We start from the raw sequence: 22382 nt of genomic DNA, 5'->3' as shown, positions 1-22382 counted from the left end.
CACCTAGTATGTGGTCAGTTTCCAGTGCAGCAAGACAGTTAATGTGCCCTGCATGTGATATGCACTGAAATTCCTTGATAGGTTGTCTGGTTTTGGACAAATTGTCCTGATGTAATTCAGTGGAAAATCCAGGCACAGATCTTCACCTTGGACTGGAAACTGTTATGGATCACAGCTGTCCTGATGAAATATGTTGTGCAGAGAAGCAAATACTGCATATCTATTGATCAGCACTAAATTTAGTAGGAACTGGAACAGCTGTGAGGGCAATCCCACAACTTCTGGTAATTTTTTTCTATTGGATTTTAGCCAGTGTATAGTCATTCAAGCAGAGCTTCACGTGAGAATCCGTACTTTTGTTGTACACTGGCAATTAGAAATGCAGTGTCAAGTTAAAAATGATAGACTAATTGAAGCCATTTTCAAGCATGAGCGCAGCTTAACAAGGGGATAGCACACATGAAGAAACCAGCCTCAATGTGCTTGCACTGCGGCGTTTGAAACAGTCCTTTATTGCAGCAGGTTAGTATTAATATTCATTACCTTTCTGTTTATTTAACATCAAATCCAAGGACTTGTTGAGGTAAGGATAAATAAAGACATTAATATGATATAAATATATCACAAGCAAGTGAACTCATGACTTTGAAGTGCAAATTACACAATTGGTTTTGTAATATTTGCTCATGCTTCTCTTTTTAAAAAAAACTACACAATTAATCGTATAAAATGATGCCCCTTTTATTTGCTAAGATGATGGTTTTCTTATAGTATGTGTGCAAAGTCCTAATATTCATTTTGAGCAAGGATGTAATAAATATATATAAAGTCAACTTCTCGATACTTTGATATAGTTTTTGATTTAGCATTCTTTACCACTAATGCAACCTTTTCACAGTTCCCATCTATACAAGCAAACAAATTTATACGGAATAAATCTGCTCATGAAAATTATTCTTTTCTAATTATCCAACTTATTGTGTAAATGAAAAAAGGAACAACTGTCATTTTCTATGCTATACTCTTTATAATTAATTTTTCATCAATCTGACAACTGGTTACATTATGGTTTCAATTAAGAATGTTACCGTTGCTTTTACAATTGTCCTGGGTTCAGTTTTCCCTTAAGGTATTTTGTCACGACAAAGTATTAAAGTCTACTTTAGCATAATTATAATTTGTCAATGTCACTTTAGTTTCCATATCTGATGCTGTCAAACATATATCGATGAATTTTCTGCCATTTGATGCCAGTTACCCTTGTTCTGTTACCCTGTAACCTTTTATCAAACAGTCCTTTATTGTTTTCGGATAGTTTTCCGATGTTTAATTTCACAGTGTGTTCTCTCTCTCTCTCTCTCTCTCTCTCTCTCTCTCTCTCTCTCTCTCTCTCTCTCTCTCTCTCTCTCCCTCCTACAGGCTTTTTAAAAAATGTAAATCATGAGGGAATGAGTTATTCAGACAGAATTAGTGCTGAGCCATAAATATATCAGCATTCTTGAAGTTTGAACAATTTAGGATTTTGCCTTAATTTTTGTATATGCGAAATATAGTGTAATTTAGTTGTGGCACTATTTTCAAAGTTTTGCATAGTATTTATTTGTAGTGGAATAAAATATGCTTTTGATGAATACAGTACAACTCCAATTATCCAAAATGGGACCGGGCCTATTTTGGATAAACGATATTTTTGGATTTTTTTAAAAACAGCCCAGTAGCAATAGCAAATCACATGTAACAGTGTTTAAGCAACAAAAGAAGGCTTTTAAAGCATGAAATAATGTTTAATTCTCACCAAAAAAAAAACCTCAATGTTCTAAGATAAATCCAACATCACAAACTCAAAATTCTACTCAGAGGTTTTTCCAAAATATTTTCAACCTGTGAAGTCAGTTCAGGTCCGAAAAAAGTTTCAGGTAACTGAGGATTTCTGATTGTTTTGGATTTCCTCGTTTATCCAAAAATTTTCAGAGGTAAAATTATGTCCTTTTGGCTTTGAAACTTTTTGGATAAATGAGGATTTCTGATTTTTTTTTCCTGCATCCAGTAAATACACTTTTGATAGTACCTGTAGAAGGTGTTGATGTGCAGGGGGCGAACTTCCTTCATCTGAGAAAGTAAGGTATTGGTGTTTGCTCTTGATCGCGGTATTGATATATTTGTTCCTGGTCAAATCATTGGAGAGATAAAGAACTTCAAGCTGCCTCTTCCTTCAACTTTTGTGCCATCATTACGGACTGGGGTGTGGACCCTGCCCACTCTCCAAAAAATCCATGATCTCTTTTGTATAACATTAGATTCCACACATTTTTTTCTACTCTATGATAAATGTACATTTCTAAAAATCAGAACCACTGCAGATCTTCTGGTGAAGGAGGGAGTTTCAAGAGTAGCTCACCAACGATGAAGGACTGGTGATATATTTCCAGGTCAGAATGGTGTGAGGCAGGTGCTTGAAGTCTTCGTCTATTTGGAGTGGTTACTCATTTGGGAATGTAGTTGAGTTGACCTAATCGGCAAATAGAGTACAGTTTATTGAGAGCTCAAACTGCTGGCACTTGTATTGGTAGTTGAGGGAAATGACTATTTTGCTTTGGTATTAATCAAGTGGGCTGCTTTGTTCTACTGCTTGTTGAAGGTGTGCTCTTCCAGAATATTGAGGAGTGTGGCTTGTAACTTACAAAGGGTGTCGGGAGTCAGGAGATGTGACACTTTCCAGGGGACACCTGACCTCTGACCTGCTCACAAAGACACAGTTTATGCCATCACTGGTTCTTTTGATTTTTATTTCAGTCACTGGTGACCCTCAGGATATTGATGGTGAGAGAATCGGTGATGGTGAAGGTTCCATTATTGTCGTGTAATACTACATTTAGAATATAACATAACATAACAATTACAGCACGGAAACAGGCCATTAGGCCCTTCTAGTCCGCACTGAACCAAACACCCCTTTCTAGTCCCACCTCCCTGCACAATGCCCATAACCCTCCATCTTCTTCTCATCCATATACCTGTCCAACCTTTTCTTAAATAATACAATTGACTCCGCCGCCACTATTTCTCCCGGAAGATCATTCCACACGGCTACCACTCTCTGAGTAAAGAAGTTCCCCCTCATGTTACCTCTAAACCTTTGCCCCTTAATTCTTAACTCATGTCCTCTTGTTTTAATCTTTCCTCCTCTTAACGGAAATAGTCTATCCACATCCACTCTGTCTATCCCTTTCATAATCTTAAATACTTCTATCAAATCCCCTCTCAACCTTCTACGCTCCAAAGAATAAAGACCTAATCTGTCCAATCTCTCCCTATACTCTAGATGCTTAAACCCAGGTAACATTCTGGTAAACCTTCTCTGCACTCTCTCCACTCTGTTTATATCCTTCCTATAATTGGGCGACTCGAACTGCACACAGAACTCCAAATTAGGCCGCACCAACGTCTTATACAATCTCAACATCACCTCCTAACTCCTATATTCCATGCAATGATTGATAAAGGCCAGCATACTAAAAGCCTTCTTCACCACCCTATTCACATGAGTTTCTACCTTCAGGGAACGATGTACCGTTACTCCTAAATCTTTCTGCTCTTCTGTATTCCTCAATGCTCTCCCATTTACCACGTATGTCCTATTCTGATTCTTCTTACCAAAATGAAGCACCTCACACTTATCAGCATTAAATTCCATCTGCCATTTTTCAGCCCACTTTTCTAAGCAGCCCAAATCCCTCTGCAATCCTTGAAAACCTTCTTCATTATCCACTATTCCACCTATCTTAGTATTGTCTGCATATTTACTAATCCAATTCACCACCCCATCATCTAGATCATTAATGTATATAACGAACAACAATGGGCCCAATACAGATCCTTGAGGCACACCACTGGTCACCGGCCTCCAACCTGACAGACAATTATCCACTACCACTCTCTGGCCTCTCCCTTTCAGCCAATGTTCAATCCATTTGACTATAATATTTGATATTCTTTAACTTTTGTCTACCTTAAAGCAGACAGAGAGTTTCCGCTTTGCCAGCGCCCCTCACAACTGAACACTATGGAATATCAATGATACATGGATAAACTCTCTCCTTGCTGGCGATAACAATTGTCATGGTGGGGATGCTACTTTCCATTTACAAATGAGCACTTGTATGCTGTTTTGGACGCATTGGAGCATCTTGTTTCATTTTCTGTGAGTGAACTGGTTCCACAACATTGATATCCACCTCTGACCATGTGATGGACAGAAGATGACTGAAGAAAGAGTTGAATCTGATGGGAATTCCTGGAGTGATATTCTCAATCAGGGGTATTGACCTCCTACAACCACAATAATTTTTTAAATTTAGATTTGTGTGAGGCATGTTTTCTTCTTGTTGTCCATTGACTTCAAATTTGCAAAGCTTTTTTGTGCCACATGTAGTCAAACAATGCCTCAGTGCCAGAATGAGCCACTCTCACCTCACCTATGGAAGTGTTTAGACCAGGGCTGTGGTGAAGTTTGAAGCCAAGTGGTCTGAGCGAAATCTAAAATGAGCATTGGTCAGAAGGGTGTTAGTAAGTTATTCATCGCTCTTGAGCATAGGCTTGTTGGGTAGTAATGAACCCGTTTGGAATGTTCTGTTTTTTGTAAACAAGAAGTAGCTCAATATTGTCGAGTAGATGCAAGTGTTGTAACTGTACAGGAACAGCTTGGCTAAAGGTGCAGCTAGTTCTGGTGCACAGGTCTTCAATGCTACTGCTGGCCTGTTGTCTGCTTCCATAGCCTTTACTATTTTCACTGCCCTCAGCTGGTTTTATTTTTGATATAATATGGAAAGAATTAACATGGTGAGACCTTTAGAGAATGCTGAGATGGATCATTGACTCAGTTCTTCTGTTATATACTGTAAATCAGTTCATAACTGCCAGGTTAATGTATCAGCAAAATGTGTATCAACTAAATCATGCACAATTTTTGGCATTTGTGCTTGAAACTTGAAAGTTCAATAAACTCAGAAGATCAGATGCAGGGACATTTGAATGCTTTCCTGCTGGGCTCAACACTCGGCCTTGTGATACAGGACTGCAGTGCGTGGTAGCCACATGGAGAGCATGGGCCACTGCTGGGGATTGGCAGCAGCAGTTTTGACACAAGGCCTGGATCCTTCAGTCTCTCTCGTTACAAGTTGGATGTGGTGGGAGTTACTGTCTTGTCCATTCTCTGTATGGCTATACATCTCTATAGGTAGCAGATTTCTCATCAGTAACAAACTGGGGAGAGCAATGGGTCACTCTCCTTAGGTTGGCCAAAGTGAGCCCGAGTCCTGCACTCAGGCTACACTGCTCACCTCCGATTTTTTTTTCCCCACACCAGTCCTTGCAGGTGGCCTCCCCTTGTTGACTCCGTAACTCACACCAAGCCGAACCAAGAGTCCTATGAGATTGCCATTTAATTGTTGCAACAATGGCAGCACAAGGATTCATGCCAGGTTCTTAGCACAATATTGCACAGCCCCATTGGATTCTTTATGAGCCTATGCAAGGCACTTACCTACAAGTACACACACAGCAGGACCAAGAAATCAATTTGTCTTCAGTCCCAAGTTTTGGAATTTCACTCTATTTATCTCTTTACTGCTCTTCTCCTTGAATCCTGGCTCATTTGTTCCAGCAATTAGTCAGTTCCACCCAGTGTCCCCTTAAAGTGGCAGATTATTATTTTTTGGTAATACTCTCATGCAACAGTGAGGAAAATATATAATTATTCCAACATCAAAACCAGTAACACAGTCCCCTGACCTTCAAGCAGTGGGAATTTATGGTGTAAGCATTATTTTCTCCCTCTCACGACAATTTTGTATAGTTTTACATTTCCATACTAACACATAATTAAAATATTGTATTGAAGGCTAAAATGCTATTAGCTCATTTTACTGATGATTGGACTAGAAACGAGTCTAGGTCTGGTTTATTTTTCTCCTGGGTATAGTGATAACAGATTTGGCAAGGGAATTAGGAAAAAGAATTATATTAATGGTGACCAAGTTAAGCGCTGTTATTGAATCATGGCAATGACAGCACAGAAGCAGCCTATTCAGCTGAGGCACCTGTGCTAATTCCCCAACTGGGAATGACTACTCTCAGTGAATGGAACATTTTCCACTTTTAGCTCAGTGTCAGTATCAAGCACCTGACACGAGCAAGACTGAATTGTTTGGCTGGAAGCAAAGTGAAGCTGCCTACTCCCTACTGCATCATTTTTAAACTAACCCCAACATCTGAAGGTCAACTCCATTGCAGTGAAAATCTCATATCACTGAGATTGTATGTAATATTTTTTTGTCCTGCTATTTAATAATCTGCAATTTTCTAATTAATAAGATTAATTCATTATGTTTGAGCACGAATGATCAGCAGAGTGATTTGAATCCCATCGATTTGAATTTAGAATCTGGACTGTTAATCTTGTTAAACTGAGAGTTCAATTGGTCACAACTTTATGCAAGATATTTTTAAAAAGCGATGGATGTCGTATTGTTTTATGTAGAGGACAAATGTCTTCCCAAAATTATATCAGAACATTTCAAAATAAGCATTTATGGTTTTGCTTTTCACTTATGAAATAACCTTGAAAAAGAGTTCCACGCAATTGACTCTGCACAGATTCAGCTTGACACGAGCCACTGTACAAAATGGGAAAATGGGCATTGATGGCACTAAATTTTCCATTTTGCACAAAGATCTTAAGTATGGAGAACTAAAGAAATTGTGATTTGCAGTGGTTTTGGGCTTCAGAGGGTGGATATTCTAGTTGACCAAGTAATATTGAGCAAGGGCAGGTTAACCATTATCCCACCGAACTCCTTGGCAAATTTAACAAACCATTTCTACACATAGGAGTGGCAATAATTTCAAGAGGGACTTTGGTATAGATGAAATTACTGTTTGTGAGGATTACAATCTTCTTGCATCCTTCAGAGTAATATGGAGGTTAAATGCACAATGAGGCAGGGATTTGCTCAGCAGGTCCCTGTTATCTTGGCCAGAGGAACTGGAGTGAGAAGAGATCATCCCTTGTAGATAGGGTGGCCATTCCAAAAGGAGGACATAATTATAGGTTACATTTGCATTTGCTATTTTTGCAATATGGTTTAAATTTTATAAAAATTATTATATTTTTTGAAACACTGTGTGTGTATGTATATGTATGTGTGTATAGTGTCCTTTTTGGAAATGGCCACTCTACTTGTTGATTAGCAGGAGTCAGAAACGCACCCAAAATGTCTGCTTTATTGATTGAAATTAGGCAAGCTCTTCCTGACTCAAAAAAAAGTGACCAGATGTCACAATGGGAAACATCATTTGGTGTAATATGGTCCACGTATTTTCACTCCTTCCACCCTGCCTGATTGTATTCAACACAAATTTGCCAATATTTTTTCTTCCAGTGGATGAATCGTTGACTCTGAACCCAAAAGGATCTATAGGCTCGTGTTTTTTTTTCCCTTTTCTTGCACAATGACTACTGTAAATGTTATCTGAAAGTGTGATAAATTGTAAATGCTCTACTATTGCAAGAGTAAAGACATTTATTGTTATCTGTATTATTTGGTTCTTGAGAGTGGTGGAATATAGAGTGTATCTCTGAGTCAGAGACAGCGTGGACTCTGAAAGGATAAATGTGATGTGAGTCACGGATCCGAATCTGTTCTCGGAAGTAACAAGATGTAACATATGGGGTCAATATATTTTGACTTGCCTGTTGTAGTATCATTCAGTCTGCACCAGCCATTCTCAACAGTGCCCCTACGGTCATCCTGGGGGTCACAGCACTTTTGAGTAAAAGCCTTACTTTCTTTTCACCTCCCGCAACATAAATATTGTTTATGTTTTTTTATATGTAATCGGTAGAAGAGAAATATGGAAGAAACCAACAATCGACTGCTTCACTGGAAAGGGGGCCCATAAACTTTAAGCATCAAGAGTCCAGGGGTGAGGGAGGGCAGAGTCGAATCCAGGCTGAGAATGGCTGGTCTTTGCAACATTTTGAACTGCAGTTAATGCCAAATGGAAGAGAGGAAAAGCTAATGCCATAAACTATCTACCTTTGGTATTGACTTCACCTCCTTTCCAGATTATACTTTCCACTGAATCAGATATTTTCTGAACAGTCACATTTTAAGTCCCTGAGCAGAGTTCCAGATAGTAAGGGCAGCTAATTTGTCTTTGCTGTTATGTGTCTGTGCAGTTTTGGCTGAGTATTATACTCCATCTCCAAAAGTTGGTTTTACTCTCATCAATGGAGCAGAATTTCCAGAACAGGGAAAAATATGTACCTCTTGCTATATTTGTGGGCAAGAAAACAGGGATGATGTGAAACAAGAAAGACTGCAATCACTGTAATTGGGGTAAATACACAAATTCTGGAGAAATTCTGCAGGTTCTACAGCAGGAGGTAAGGGTATATAAACCAATGTGACAGGCTGGTTTCTGCTCATATCTTGATGAAAGGCCCAAAGCCTGAAACATTAGTTATATATCTTTGCCTTCTATGTAAGCTGTTGGACAGGCTGAGTTTCTCCTATACTTTTGTGTATTTACTTTGAACCAAAAATGATCTCGTAGTTTGTTCTTCACCATTTCAAGATTGTTATTATCATGTAATAAAGCAGAAAATGTGATATTACATGAAATTTCCTTTAGTATATTGTAAGACAGACAGATTCAGTATCAGCAGAAATTGGCGTGCCCTTTAAAATCAGAGAAAGAGAAGCAAAGGAGAGTTTCCCCCCCCCCCCCCCACCCCAGAGTCATTGTGGGTCTATGGATTTGCCTCCACTGCCACACAGCCTTCAGTCCAAATCATCCACAACCCAAGCTCCAGATGCAAATCCCTCAAACGACCAGGAAACCTCCACCACCCTTGGCACTCTCTCGCATCCTGGGTTCTGACACCTGGTACCCAGCCAGGTGTCAGCCAGTCTTGAGGCAGCCTCCAGCAGTCCTCAGCCTTGTGTGAGTCCTTTGACCGCAGTTGCCTGCAGCCTGCATGGGCTCCTTGTCTCAAGTCACCAAAAGCCCACAGACGTTCTATCAACCTCAGAATCCCTCAATGGTTACATTTAACTTCAATTTGCCTGCAGCCAAAACTCTTCATCCATGCCTTTATCAATTTCATTAACTTCTTGTTTGCTTTGTCCTTTACCGTCAGTAAATGCTGGTCATTTTAAGACAATTCTTAATGTAACTTGTACTGTTTCAGAATTCACTGTTCAACCACTTTCATTATTTTTGACCTCCAATAGAACCTGATACCTAAGAATGCAACAAAAAAAATTAGAAGTAGGTGCTCAGACCTTCGAGCATTCCCAAGGTGATGTAGTCCTCTGCTCTAATGCTGCAACAGTTCTCCATTGCCATCAATCCCCCAATCTTTGAAAAGATCAAATCAACCTCTACTGTAAGTATTTCTAATGATTCACCCAATTCTCTGAGGTAGAGAATTCAAGCAGTTCACTTTCTGTGCAACAAATTTCTAGGAACCTCCATTTTAAGTGACCATCCCTTCAATGGTCCTTAGTTTGAGATTCTTCCAAGAGTGAAAAAAATCTCAACAAATATCATGTAATGTCCTTTAGAATCTAACCTGTTTCAAGGGTACCTCTCATTGTTCTGAACTCTAAGGAATGTGGTCCAATGGTTGACACTCTCTTTATAGCACAATCCTCTTTTATCCCAGATATTAATTAGCCTCGTGAATCTTCTTTGGACTGCCTCCAAAGTTACCGCTTCCTTGTGTAAGTGGGCCAAAACTCTTCAGTACTCCAAGTCCAACTCTCACCATCAAGCTGTAAAATTGTTACAAATCTTCCCATTTCTAACAATAAAGTCCAATTTGCTAGCTGCCTTACGATAACTTATTGTGGTTCATGACCAAAATATCAAATTTATGTTTCTAAGTATGACGATGCATTGCCTGACATCTCCTCATCTCTGGAAAGTCGGTTCCTTGTACTTAAACCTCTCATGGATCCATCTTTCCTACTTGCCTGGACTACACACTACAGATCTTCACCATTCCAAAACAAACTTCTCTTTTAGAAAGGTCCTTAAAATCAATTTTTAAACTTTTCTATCATGCTTTTCGATCTCTCCTTGTATGACTCCATATTATTTTACAGCTGCTTCAGATGTTAGTTTGTGTTGCAGTTGCAGTCTGATATCGAAGTTCAGTTAATAATTTCTTGTCCTTACCTGGATGCTCAGATTGGTTACATAGGTTAGCTATGACTTAAAGCATTGGAGTACACAAAGCTGGTGGGGAAACTCCCCAGGTCACGCAGCATTCCAGAGGAAGTAGAAGGAAGTCAATGTTTTGGGCCTGAGACCTTCCTCAGCAGTGCCAAAAATCAGGCAGATACCTAAATCCAAAGGTATGGTGGGGGGGGGGGGGGGGGGGGTGGAAGGAAGGAAGAGGGTAGAGAAAGGGAGGAGCACAGACTATTAATAGATTTGCAAAATTCTCTCTGAGCAGTTTCTGACGAAGATTGAAACTAGTGGAAGTAACGAGCTCTAACCCAAAGGATTGGCAGCAGTTTATTACCTTCTCTCTTACCCTGACATGAGTCCTCCTTTTGTTGAGAAGTTGAGTGTCAGTAATCACCCAGAACTATGGATGTTAGCAGCATGGTCTTCATTCCATTCTCCTTTAGGCCCTCTCTTTTCTTTTTGCTGCTGGAGTCAGCCTTCCAAGAAATTAACATATCAGCGCAATACCATTACAAGCGCCAACAACCCGGGTTCGAATTCGGCACTGTCTGTCTGTAAGGCATTTGTACTTTCTCCCCATTTGGATTTCTTCCAGGTTCTCTGGTCTCCTTCCACCCTCCAAAAAAAAACATAGAGGATTTGTAGGTTTATTGGTGTATTAGGGGCAGCACAGGATCGTGGGCTGGAAGGGCCTGTTACCATGCTGTATCTGTAAGTGAAAAGAATTAAATTAGGTATAAGAAGCTCAATGGGTTGGAATTCCCCTCAGCTTTGCAGAGGTCTCAACGGTAGCATTTAATAACAGGGGTTGTGAGAGAATTGTTGTAAGCAAATTTAGAAAAGAAGTATATCAAGTCAGCTATTGTTTTTTTTGCATTAAACTAATGACTATTTGTGATATCTAGCACTTAGAGCCTCCATGTTTTTTATAGCAGCTTTACTCTATACCTTCAGTGATGCTGATGTAGAAATTAAGTGAATTGTTTCAAGTTATTTAGTGTTGGATTAAGAGTTTGATGAATAATTCCAAGACAGTTAATGCCAAGGGGACCTTCATTGTTTTTAGCATAAGGGAATGGAAAGGTCATAGAATTAGACAATTAATTCATCCGTGACATCTCTGGTCATACAACACTGAAAGGCACCTTTCCCCTTGTGCTTCACCTTCATATGGACAGGGAGGACCATTGCTGCTGTTCATTGTATCCTCGGTCATTGCGAACAGAAGCTTCTACAGAATGCCTCAGCACCACGATGTAAGAGGTTTAACATGCAGCAAGCTGATAAATTTTGAGCTACACTGAGACTGTAGATGTAGTTTTTCTTTGGCACAAGGAGACATATGGGAGGGGATCTGATGGAAGAATGGTTTGTTCAAGGCTGGTTCTAGTCTGTAATAATGACTACCGTATCTCGCAGAATATATTTTGAAAATGGTTGTTAACTGACATTTCATTCTAAAAGCTACTCAGAAAATGAAAATGCAGGGAAAGGTAAGAATTGTAGAACAGAAATCTTGCATCAACTTGTATAATCCTGGAAAATGCAGGGAAAGGTAAGAATTGTAGAACAGAAATCTTGCATCAACTTGTATAATCCTGGAAAATGCAGGGAAAGGTAAGAATTGTAGAACAGAAATCTTGCATCAACTTGTATAATCCTGGAAAATGCAGGGAAAGGTAAGAATTGTAGAACAGAAATCTTGCATCAACTTGTATAATCCTGTTCAGGGGGTCAGAGATAAGATGACTGATTCCAATAAATTTGAAATTTGTGATGCCTTGGACTGAGGTGTTTTTCAATTCATTGATATTAATAATGCTGATTATATTAGAGCTAAAGCTTTTATCTACTTTATTTCTAGAAAACCTGCTTCAGTCTTTTGTACTCTATTAATAGGGATATGCAAGAAATGTATCCTGTGACATCTGAGAATTAAGTGGCTGAGAGAAAGAGAGTAGTATGGCTTGAAGTGATTTTCATGGCCCAACATCCTGTTTCTGCTGGCGAGGGACTGAAAGAAGAATTATTCCACTCCATATTTTTAGCAACCTACCCTCTAATGAGCACACAATTCATGCAAGTGGCAAATAAATGGAATGGATTTTCACACCCATTAAATGTAACAGCATATTAAATGTATTTATACCTTTATAAAAGTGGCTGCCAGCTACCCATTAAGCCTAATTACCCACAGTGTGAGTGAACATGCTCAGCTCCCAATAGCAGCTCAAAAAAGTTGTTTTATTAAATTAAACCTTTTTGTCATAGCAGTCCGTTGAGCTCCACTGTTCACTAACCTTTAGCAGTGCATCTGAAGGTGTAAACCAAGCACTTCAGTTCCTCTGCATTGAAAGAGTTTGATAAACATTTTTACAAAGAGAGACAGTAAGTCTTTGTGCTCTACAGACAACAACATTCTTTCACCTGTATTTTGCTTGGCAGTCTCCAGATAAGGATGGTTTCAAGAGTTCAACAAGGGATGATTTTAAATCTTTTCATTTCAAATCGTTTTCAGAGGAGAATATTTGAATCATTGCTTTCAATAAATCTTGTTATACTGCATTCTGTACAGTAATGTAGTACAAAATAGATTAGATGTGTTATCTACCTTTTAAATGCCTTCTAGTTACTAAAATATCAGGCTGAAGAACATAATAGCTGGTGCTTGGACAAATTTGATATAAATTCTTGAAATGGATGCTCCATTGACAAATAGATCTTCCGAAAACAGTTGATCGTAAATGTTCAGCTGTTGGGAAATATTTCAGAAAATGCCAGAAATTAATCATTTCCTTCCTCTTTCAAGGAAGTCCACTACATATCATACAAATTTTTGTTTTAAAGACTTGTAACTGCATGGACAATCATAGTTTATTCTTTGAAATGGTCTGGATTTTGAAAGATTTCAATAGAAAGACAAGCATCAGATCTGAAACCAGCTGTGGTATGAGTTAATTTTGTCCGTTCTGACACATTACTGATCTTTGGTATCAGGCCAAATGGTACATGTGATCTTTGCTCACACAGAAACTTATTTGTGCAATTTCACAACTGGGGCTAAATAAGGGTCATATTTATACTATCACACATGTAAAACTTTACTGACTTAATTATTGCAGTTAAACTTGGATCGAATTAGCTGTCTTGCAGAATCTAATTATATTATTAATAAAGCTGGTAATACATTTTGAAGCTGATCACCAGATGAAAGAGAAAAAAATAATTGATATCAAAAATCAATCCATAATTAAATAGTTTTTCAAATATTATAGTAAGGAAGGCAATTAAGTCTCGATTGTTTGTGGGAAGAAAATATTTCAACATGTATTGTAAATGATGGATCAATAAATTATATAATAGTTCCTGTCTTTGCACCTGGTTGAACCTGTTCGTGCTGGAACACGATTACCTTCAGCACTTACCATTCTCATACTGTCCTTGATATCCACTTTACTGACCTGAGAGCATTCTGCCTATATTTGGAATTGCATCAAGACCATTCACTCATCTCTCTTGTACTCCCTGATGAGCATTAAGTCCTATTCCTTGCGGTGACTCCATTTCATGGCAGCTGCCCCCAATCATCCCACTTCTGAACTTTCCTTTTTTTTTCATAACTCTTCTTTTAATTTTTTTTATTGAGTTTAACACAATGGTTCTCAACCTTTTTCTTTTCACACACATACCAATCCCAATCCCATCGATGCTCTGTGATTAGTAAGGGATTGCTTAAGGAGGGATGTGAGTAGAAGGGAAGGTTGAGAATGACTGCTCAATACCCAGTTGTTACTGAAATATTTTGCTTGAGAAAAAATAGAGGAAAAAAAATAGAGAAAAATTAGGTATAATATTAAAAATTTAAAAGGTTCAGTTTGAAAAGGTTTAAGGCCCTTTTACAGAATACTGTCCTAACTGGCAGGTGTTAGTTATTTCGGTGCCTAGTGCTGATCTGTTCGTCTTCTGGATTTTATGACTTGATCCATCTTTATATTTCTCCTGTAACCTTGATTAGAGGGAGGGGTTAGATTAGTATGAGTTTTAAAGAATTTAGAGAATTCAAGATTCCTTTATTATTGTGTAATAAAGCAGGTGTAAAATTGCACAAAATCAAATTTAGTCTGCTACAAGGCAGACAAAGATTTGCCATCAGCGGAAATTGTCCTGCGCCCCTTACAGTCAGGGAAAGGGAAGCCAAAAGGTCCAGAGTGTTAGGTCTGCTTTGTTCAAGAATGAGTGAGTCAGACACCAGACTGAGTCGAAATCAAGGTTCTTTGTTCTTTATTGCCGGATTGTAACACTTGCAGCTAACAGTGTTAGTTGGAGAAGGCGCATTCTGCCGTTATCAGCAAGTGGTGTTTTTTTATACCTCAGGATACGTACTTAGTAAATGATCATACCATGACATTGTCCAATGAATAAACTGTTGCTATCCTTCTCTGTTAGTCTGCTGCACATCATTCTTGTTAGTGCCAAGCTTATCTTGAGTGGACAAGGTCACATCTGCATTCTGTTACTCCTTAGTACTGGGTGACTCCTTCTCCCGTCCCATCTCATGATGTTTTTACCTTACAAGAGTCACTGAGTGTCCATGGTTTAGCCTCTGTAGTTTGACAAATTTCATTCCAAACCATCGGCAACCCGAGCTCCAGATCCCAGCCTCCGACGTGATCAGGAAGCCTTCAACACCGCAGGCATCCTCTCATATCCCTGTTTCAATACCTACTATGCCTTTAGCCAGCCTTGTTCCAGTCTCATAGTCTGGTGTGAGTCCTTTGACCATGGGTGTCAGCAGCCCACGTGGGTTCCTTGCCTCAAGTCACCAACAGCCTGCGTGTCCTTCAGCTGCAGAGCCCCTCACTAGTCCACCGCTGTGGTCACCATTCAGTAGGGTTGTCTCTTCTGCTTCTCCTTTTCAAATTGGGGGAGAAGAAATGTTGTTCTCCCCATTTTCTGGTGCCCTATTTCCTGGAGTCTGTAACCCATCAAGGTTACTGCCAAACACAGGCAATCATGAGCTCAGACACCATGGTTTAAAAATAAACCACTGTCGGCTTCTTTAAAGCCTGTACGGAGTTGTCAGTAGTTGTACTGGGTGGTAGAACCCAATAACGATGAAATTAATAATTTTGGTAGAAGTGAGGACCACACAAAGCACTGAACTTTGGAGCAAGTGGAAATACTGCTAATCATGTCCATCACTGCAATTTTGTGTCTAACTGGAGATCTAGAATAAAATCCAGAATTGAAGAACTCGTGTATCACCACGTCATATTTGAATAGACCACAGTTAAACATGGACGAAATGGGAGGTTGCAGTCACAGAGCTGCATTGAAATAAGCACACATCAGCAAATTTCTAAAACTGTGCATAATATCACAGAAATAAAGTAATGGACTAAGATGTATTTTTGGACCATTTACCACGGTTCTCATATTTAAAGGTATATTCTAGGAGGGCAAGGTGCCTTAAGAATTACAGGCCTCAAATATCTCTAAAACTTTAAGTATAGTAAGTTCTGCAACTGTAGACATTTGAAAAGTAAGCAGATCCAAGATATAACAAGGTTTTGGTAAGAAGCTAGGGTATTTTTTTCTCATTGGCTCTAGTCCTACCCACCCACCCACCCACCCACCCACCCACCCACCCTGACCTCATTATGCCAGATCTCTCTCCTCCACGCTGATGAAGGGTTCCGGCCCACAACATCAATCATTATTTTTAATCTCCCACTGATGCTGCTTACCCGCTGAGTTCTTCCAGCAGGTTATCCAGTGTCCCCAGTCTCTCATGTGATATCATTGGTGTAGTATAATAGCCAGTGCTATTACTGAACAATTTTCACTGCCTTCAATCCAATTGTAATAAAGTAGGAGAAATTTCCTACTACTTCACAATGGCTAAAATGTTAAGTATTGCTGACTGTGGCATTGGATTTGGTGTAGGATTGATTTCATGTTCCTCTTCCATGAAAGATACTTGAGAGATTAGACACAATTTTACATTGATGCATTTTTGTCCAGAGTTTGGGTAGGGGAATCTTTCTCCTTTTAATTAAACTTCATGGATGCTTATATTTCCAATATTCTCACCAACAATTGTGGTGGCAGTGGAAGTTGATGATGGGATAAAGAGCTCCACAGGGCACCCGCGACCTTGGTGAACTGACTCACAGGGTTAATTGAGAAATAAACAGACTGTTAATGAGGATGAATTAGACTGAATTAATATGGATCAACGATGTCAATTTAGGCTTAAAAACAAATTAGGGAGAGCAAAATGCAGATTGGATTGTGATGGAGAATAAGAAAGAAAAAATGAACTTCAGCTTTTTACCTTTTAATAAATGTCTAACAATTCACAATCTCAAACAATGGGTCACCATAATGACTTATTTTCTCACAAAAAGGCTGCTGGATATAAAAACAGAAAATCCAGGAAATTCATACGCCAACTGCATTTGACAAAATCTCCTCAACCTGAAACTTTAATCCTGTCACTCTCTTGGCAGCTGTGACCTGATTTACTGTTGCGAACATTTTGATGTTTATTTCCAATTTCCAGCATCCGCAGAATTTTTGTTATTGTAGGAAACTGACAGGCATTGGCAATTATCGCATCCATAATCACGGGACAATTTTCTGTGGTGCAATGTAGCAACCTCATGCAAATCACGGTGGTAAAGTGTAGGATATTCACATGGAAGGTAAAATTTTTAGGATGTATAAATCAAGATTAAGATGGAAATTAGATTTAAATACTCAAATAAGTGAAAAGGGTTAGATGAATTTGTGGAGGAATAATATGATTAAACTTATAAATGCAAGATATAGGTTGGTTCAATATAACTTTTTACATCAGTTATATTTGACTCTGCAAAAATTAAATAGATTAAATCCTGCCATATCAGATTTATGTTTTAGATGTAGATCTGAGGTTGGAACATTTTTTTCATTCAACTTGGCAATGTCCTAAAGTTAGAGAGTTTTGGTTCAGGGTAGGTAATTTTTTTGGGACGAATTATTAGGGTCATATTCACACAGGACTCGATGTAATATTAAGGTTATAAGGCCAAAATTAAATTTAAGTATTTATCAAATTGAATTTGTGTTAATTGCTTTAGCAGTTTCTAGGAAATGTATAGCAATATCATGGAAGTGAGAAATAGATTTAGCCATGGAAAGATGGCACACAGAACTTTGCAGTTGTACACTGTCAGAGAAAATTACTTCTAACCTGAGAATAAATAACATATTGTTTGGAAAATATGGAGCCCATATTTACAAAAGTTTGGTTTGGATCTATGATTTTCCAATAGATTTTTCTGTATAAATGGCATTTTCTAGTTCTTTTTTTTCTTTAGGGATGTTGAGAGGGTGGGTTGAGGGGATGGGAGTATGTAATAATTTTTTTGCAAATAATTTTACAATTGAATGTTATGTTATTGTGGTTAAAAACTTTAAAATAAAGTATTTCAAAGAAGGTTGAATTTTGGTAATTCACAATATATAACATCTCTTCCTTGATGCAAATTGAATTATAATGTGTTATTTGTACGTGCATCAAGATAGAGGGAAAAGCTTTATTTTGTGTGCCATTCAAAGGCTAGCAAAGAATCACCATGTTCTGTCGTGACTTTGTAAAGAAAGACCAGGAAGTTCCTTCAGAGAGAGTTTAGTGGTTGAGGTGAACAAAAAATGGTGGCAGTGTTGCTGGTGAAGATCTGAGAGAGCAGGGAGCAGAGACACAGTGGTGCTCTGCAGGGTCCTACCACTTGGTCTTGATGGCGACTGCTCCATATAGGTGTTAAGTTGCTTGTCAAAGGTGCTGACAGGGTCTTATTTTTAATCCAATCACCATTGAGGTTTGCACTCAAGATGGCGGTGGCTTGTACTGGGCAGCGAACCACGAGGGGTTGCAGACACTGAAGGAGCAGTGGGCTGGCACAGGGTAACAGAAACATGGAGAGCACCCCACCCCCAATGGAAAAGGAGACGTCTGAGAGACGACCTTACAGAACGGAGACTGCAGCAGGGGCTCAGTGGCTAAAGAGTTGTTGGTGACTTGCAGTCGAAGGACGCACACAGGCTGCAGTCTGCTGATAACTGGCTCATAGGAACCAGGTATCTGAACCAGGATTTGAGAGGATGCTGAGGGCAAGAAGGGCTTCTAAAGGGCCTCGGGCACTGAAGGCTTCCTGATCGTATCGGACGTTTGGATCTGGAGATTGGGTTGCTGATGGTTTGAACTGGAATCTGTATGGCTGCATAGACTGTGGGAGCACTGGAGGCGAATCCATGGACACTCTGACTCTGAAGGGACTCTTTTTTGCTTCTCTTTCCTTCTGTTATAGGGGTGCCAGATAATGCCCACGATGACTCTGTCTTTCAGAAGACAAAAGTTGACATAATAAAAGGAAATTTTGAACCTAGGATCATGCCATCTCCACTAACTGTAGCCTCCACCACAACATGATGATGTGCACAAGTCCTCATATCATTCTGCCTGCTCTCCATCACACCTCCTCCATCCCAGGTTCCCTGTAGTCGTTGGCACCTGCTGCTGGTGGAAAGCCTCTGCGAGCAGGTGAAGCCTTGCCTTATCCAGTCACCCTTTCCCCATTACGACTGCTGCTGCAGTCATAACCATCTCCTGGTTACTTCTCGATGAGATGGGAGAGACCACCTCAGTCTCCATTGTAGCCACATCTGCTTATGGGAAAAGATACTGGAGTATCATAGCCAGCACCAACAGGCTGAGGAAAAGCTTCTTCCCACACACAGTGGGAATGCTGAATGACCAAAGGGACGGCACACACTAATTATCCAGGATTCTCATATTCACAAAACAATATTTATTTGTTGATTTGTATTAATCAAATACTTTTCCTGCATTGTTTGCCTGTATGTGTGTTGTCTGGTTGTGTGTCAAGAACCAGAGAACACTGTTTCGTCAGGTTATACTTGTACAATCAGATGACAAATAAACTTGACTTAACTGGCATGCAGTAAGTGTAACCCCCCTCCAACTATTTCTTGGCCCTTGGTTGGAGTTGATGGGAGTGCTGAGCAGTGCTGCTCATCTGATCATGATGCTGGTGGAAAAGGCCCAGAGTCCACGCCGTGCACCCTAGTGAGGCAATGGGCTCCTTGGAGACGCTTCCAATCTTTTCTTCGGCCATTACACTTTGCTTCAAACCTAGATTCATTTAGAATTATTCTGATGTGTCACTTTAATTAATTCATTCCTAATAATAGAATCTGAATTTCATTAATTCTAATATTTGATTGAAGTGAATATTAATATTCATATAATTTAAAACTTTATACCATTTATTGGAATCTGATACAAAGCCTTCAGTGCAATCGCATGAATTTAAAATGGGATAAAACCGTTGCATTTAACAAAGCGTATACCTGATTAGAAGGATGGAAAATTAGTTCATTTGGGCTATCATATTTTTAAGTACATCAAGCAAAAAAATGTATTTTATCCTTTCTTTTCAGGCTCTGATTATGACTGATGACTCTAGCATTTATTTAAAATTAAAATTTAGACATACAGCATGACGGTAATGGGCCATTATGGCCCATGAGCCCGTGCCACCCAATTACACCTGATTGACACCCCTGGTACATTTTTGAACAGTGGGAGGAAACCGGAAGCCCCAGGGAAAAGCCACGCAGACACAGGGAAAACGTACAAACTCATTACAGATGGCATAGGGTTCGAACCCCAGTCCCTATATCGCTGGTGCTGCAAAGGTGGTGCGCTAATCACTATGCCATCCGTGCTACCTGCTTAATTCTAATTGCACTCGAGAAGGTAATAGTGCACTGCTTTCTTTTACTGGTACTCATGCACCATCAATTACTTGAAAGACTATTGTTGAGCAAACAATAGGCTTTTATTCAACAGCGCATCCATACTGTTCAATTGTCCTTCACTGAGGAGGGGGGGCCACAGGTTCAATCGGCAAATAGGTGTGCCTGACCAGACAATTACACCCAACTGTGGTTTGCCACTGGTGCTATCTTTCTGGGAAAGGTATTCCCACAGTACTGATGGGTAGAAATTTAGACTCGAAGAGAAGTTTGGGAGGTGCTGCTGGAATGGATGCATTTTAGAAATGGCACATAATGCAGCCACTATCTGCTGGTAGTGGAGAGAATGGATGTTTGGGGAGGGGTTGAGCTTACCGTGTTTTGCTGGTGTTACACTCATCCAGGCAAATTGTATCACATTCTTGCCTTGAACTTTGTATCTAGCAGAAAGCTTTTAAAATGTCAGATGAGTCAATCAGCACGAGTTCCCAGCCAAAAGAAATAATAGGAAGGTTTATCAAAATACATTCAGGAAAACATTGTGATTAAAAGAAATAAAATGTTAAACTTGTTTATATTTGGCTGCAGTGACATTTAATCTGTTAAATTCATATAGCATATTAAGATGAAAATGAAACAATGTTGGAAAGCCCCCCTCCCCTGTACATACTTTAATCCTTGTAAACCATAAACAATTTCACTTTGTTGCAGATGTTGTCACTGCATTATGGCTGAGTTTTGAGGAAATTTCATACACCCAGTCTTTGCGGGGGGAGGGGGGGTGTGGGGTGGGGGAGAGGTTCTACTCATCAACTTTGGTAATTAATCTCTTGCCAACAGAAGAATACAAGAATGTTGATGTGGTTTCTTCTTCCAAATCTAGATGGATTATAAAGACAAGAAAATTAGCCATCTCCGTCATTGTTTGAAAATGCTACTCAACAATCTCACATTTTTGTCACATCTACGGTGAAACACAGCAACTTAAGGCTCGAGGCATTCACGCCCATATACTCTCCAAAGCATAGTTTAGGATTAAAAACTTGCACCTCTGGTCTGACAACCCAAGGTGAAGAAACATCATTTTTTTTGCTTCTCTCTGTACAAATAAGACCTTTGATGCAGCATAAGACAGTATTTCCCACAGGTGCCAGTGATGTGAGCTCTTACAATATATAGCTGGTTTCAGCTATACTCCTGAATTACCAATGGATATTTGTAGTTGTGTAAGGCACACATTAATGTTGCAGAACTTTTGTGTACTGCACCAGACACCAGGAGCAGCAGATTTATTGATAAGTCACGTTAATTTTGACTATTTTAGTATTTAATTGTGTTTTTAACTGTGCCATTTATTGTGATGGAATTGTTCTGAAACATTTTCATTCCAAAGATATGCGAACCTTTGGTGGGGGGCGGTCGTGGGGGGGAGGAGGAGTGCAGAAGAGAGGTACACTAAATAGAGTGGTCGCCTCTTGATTTTAGAGTCCTGGTTTCCCTCCTGATTTCTGATGCAGTTTGCATTGACTTCACATGTTCTCCCTGTGACTGTATGGGTCTTCTAGCTTGGTCCTGCCCCAAAGGTATACAGGTTGTCAGGTTAGCTGACTGTTCTAAGTTGTTCCTAGTGTGTAGATAATGAGTGGTAGATCACGGAAAGAGTAGTTGATGGGGGAGAATAAAAGGGTTTGGGGTAGAATAGGTTGCTTGATGATAGGTGATCAGACAATGGGCCAGAAGACCCATTTCAATTGCTGTACCTAACTATGACTTTAAATAATTATTAAAAAAGATTCATTATTCGTACTAAAAACGTGTGTGTGTGTGTGTGTGTGTGTGTGTGTGTGTGTGTGTGTGTGTGTGTGTGTGTGTGTGTGTGTGTGTGGGTGGTTGGTTAAATGTTAAATGTCCACTGGCGATTTGCATTTTGTGTAATTCTGAATGACTGCACACTTGCAGGATGCCACCCTATTCTCTCCCATTCATTTGGATTTGTATCCGGACAGTGAGCTGGTCTAGAGATTGAACACAGTGTCTGAATTTTCAGAAACAGGGACAAACACTGCAGATGCGAATAGTGAGATGCTCGACAAACTCAATGGGTCAGGCAGCATCTGTGAAGAGACATGATCCATCAATATTTTGGGTTGGGACCTTTGTCCAAACTAAAGTTGGAAGGGATGATATCAGGCATGCTCTACTTTAATCATAATTGGACATGCTTCCAGCACAGAAATTAATACTTTTCAGCGAACTAAGCTTTCCCTCTTCAATTCTTCTCTCCTTTATTTTCATGG

The 22382-nt window shown here is 39.5% G+C and overlaps 1 protein-coding gene across 15 annotated transcripts in view; it reads left to right on the top strand.

Moving 5' to 3' along the window:
- Window positions 1–22382, top strand: part of LOC138735642 (extracellular sulfatase Sulf-2-like) — a 379836-nt gene that overhangs the window by 181464 nt on the left and 175990 nt on the right. For 3 of the 15 annotated variants that reach the window (XM_069883755.1, XM_069883751.1, XM_069883746.1), the window contains exon 1: window positions 39–522. The exons of the other annotated variants lie outside the window; for them this stretch is intronic. The gene's annotated coding sequence lies outside the window, so the exon portion shown is untranslated. Of the gene's footprint in view, window positions 1–38; window positions 523–22382 lie in introns of those variants that run through there. 15 annotated transcript variants of the gene reach the window in all.

The sequence above is a fragment of the Narcine bancroftii genome, chromosome 6 (genome assembly GCF_036971445.1).
Source record: "Narcine bancroftii isolate sNarBan1 chromosome 6, sNarBan1.hap1, whole genome shotgun sequence".
Taxonomy (NCBI): Eukaryota; Metazoa; Chordata; class Chondrichthyes; order Torpediniformes; family Narcinidae; genus Narcine; species Narcine bancroftii.
This window is presented reverse-complemented; position numbering and strand designations above follow the sequence as displayed.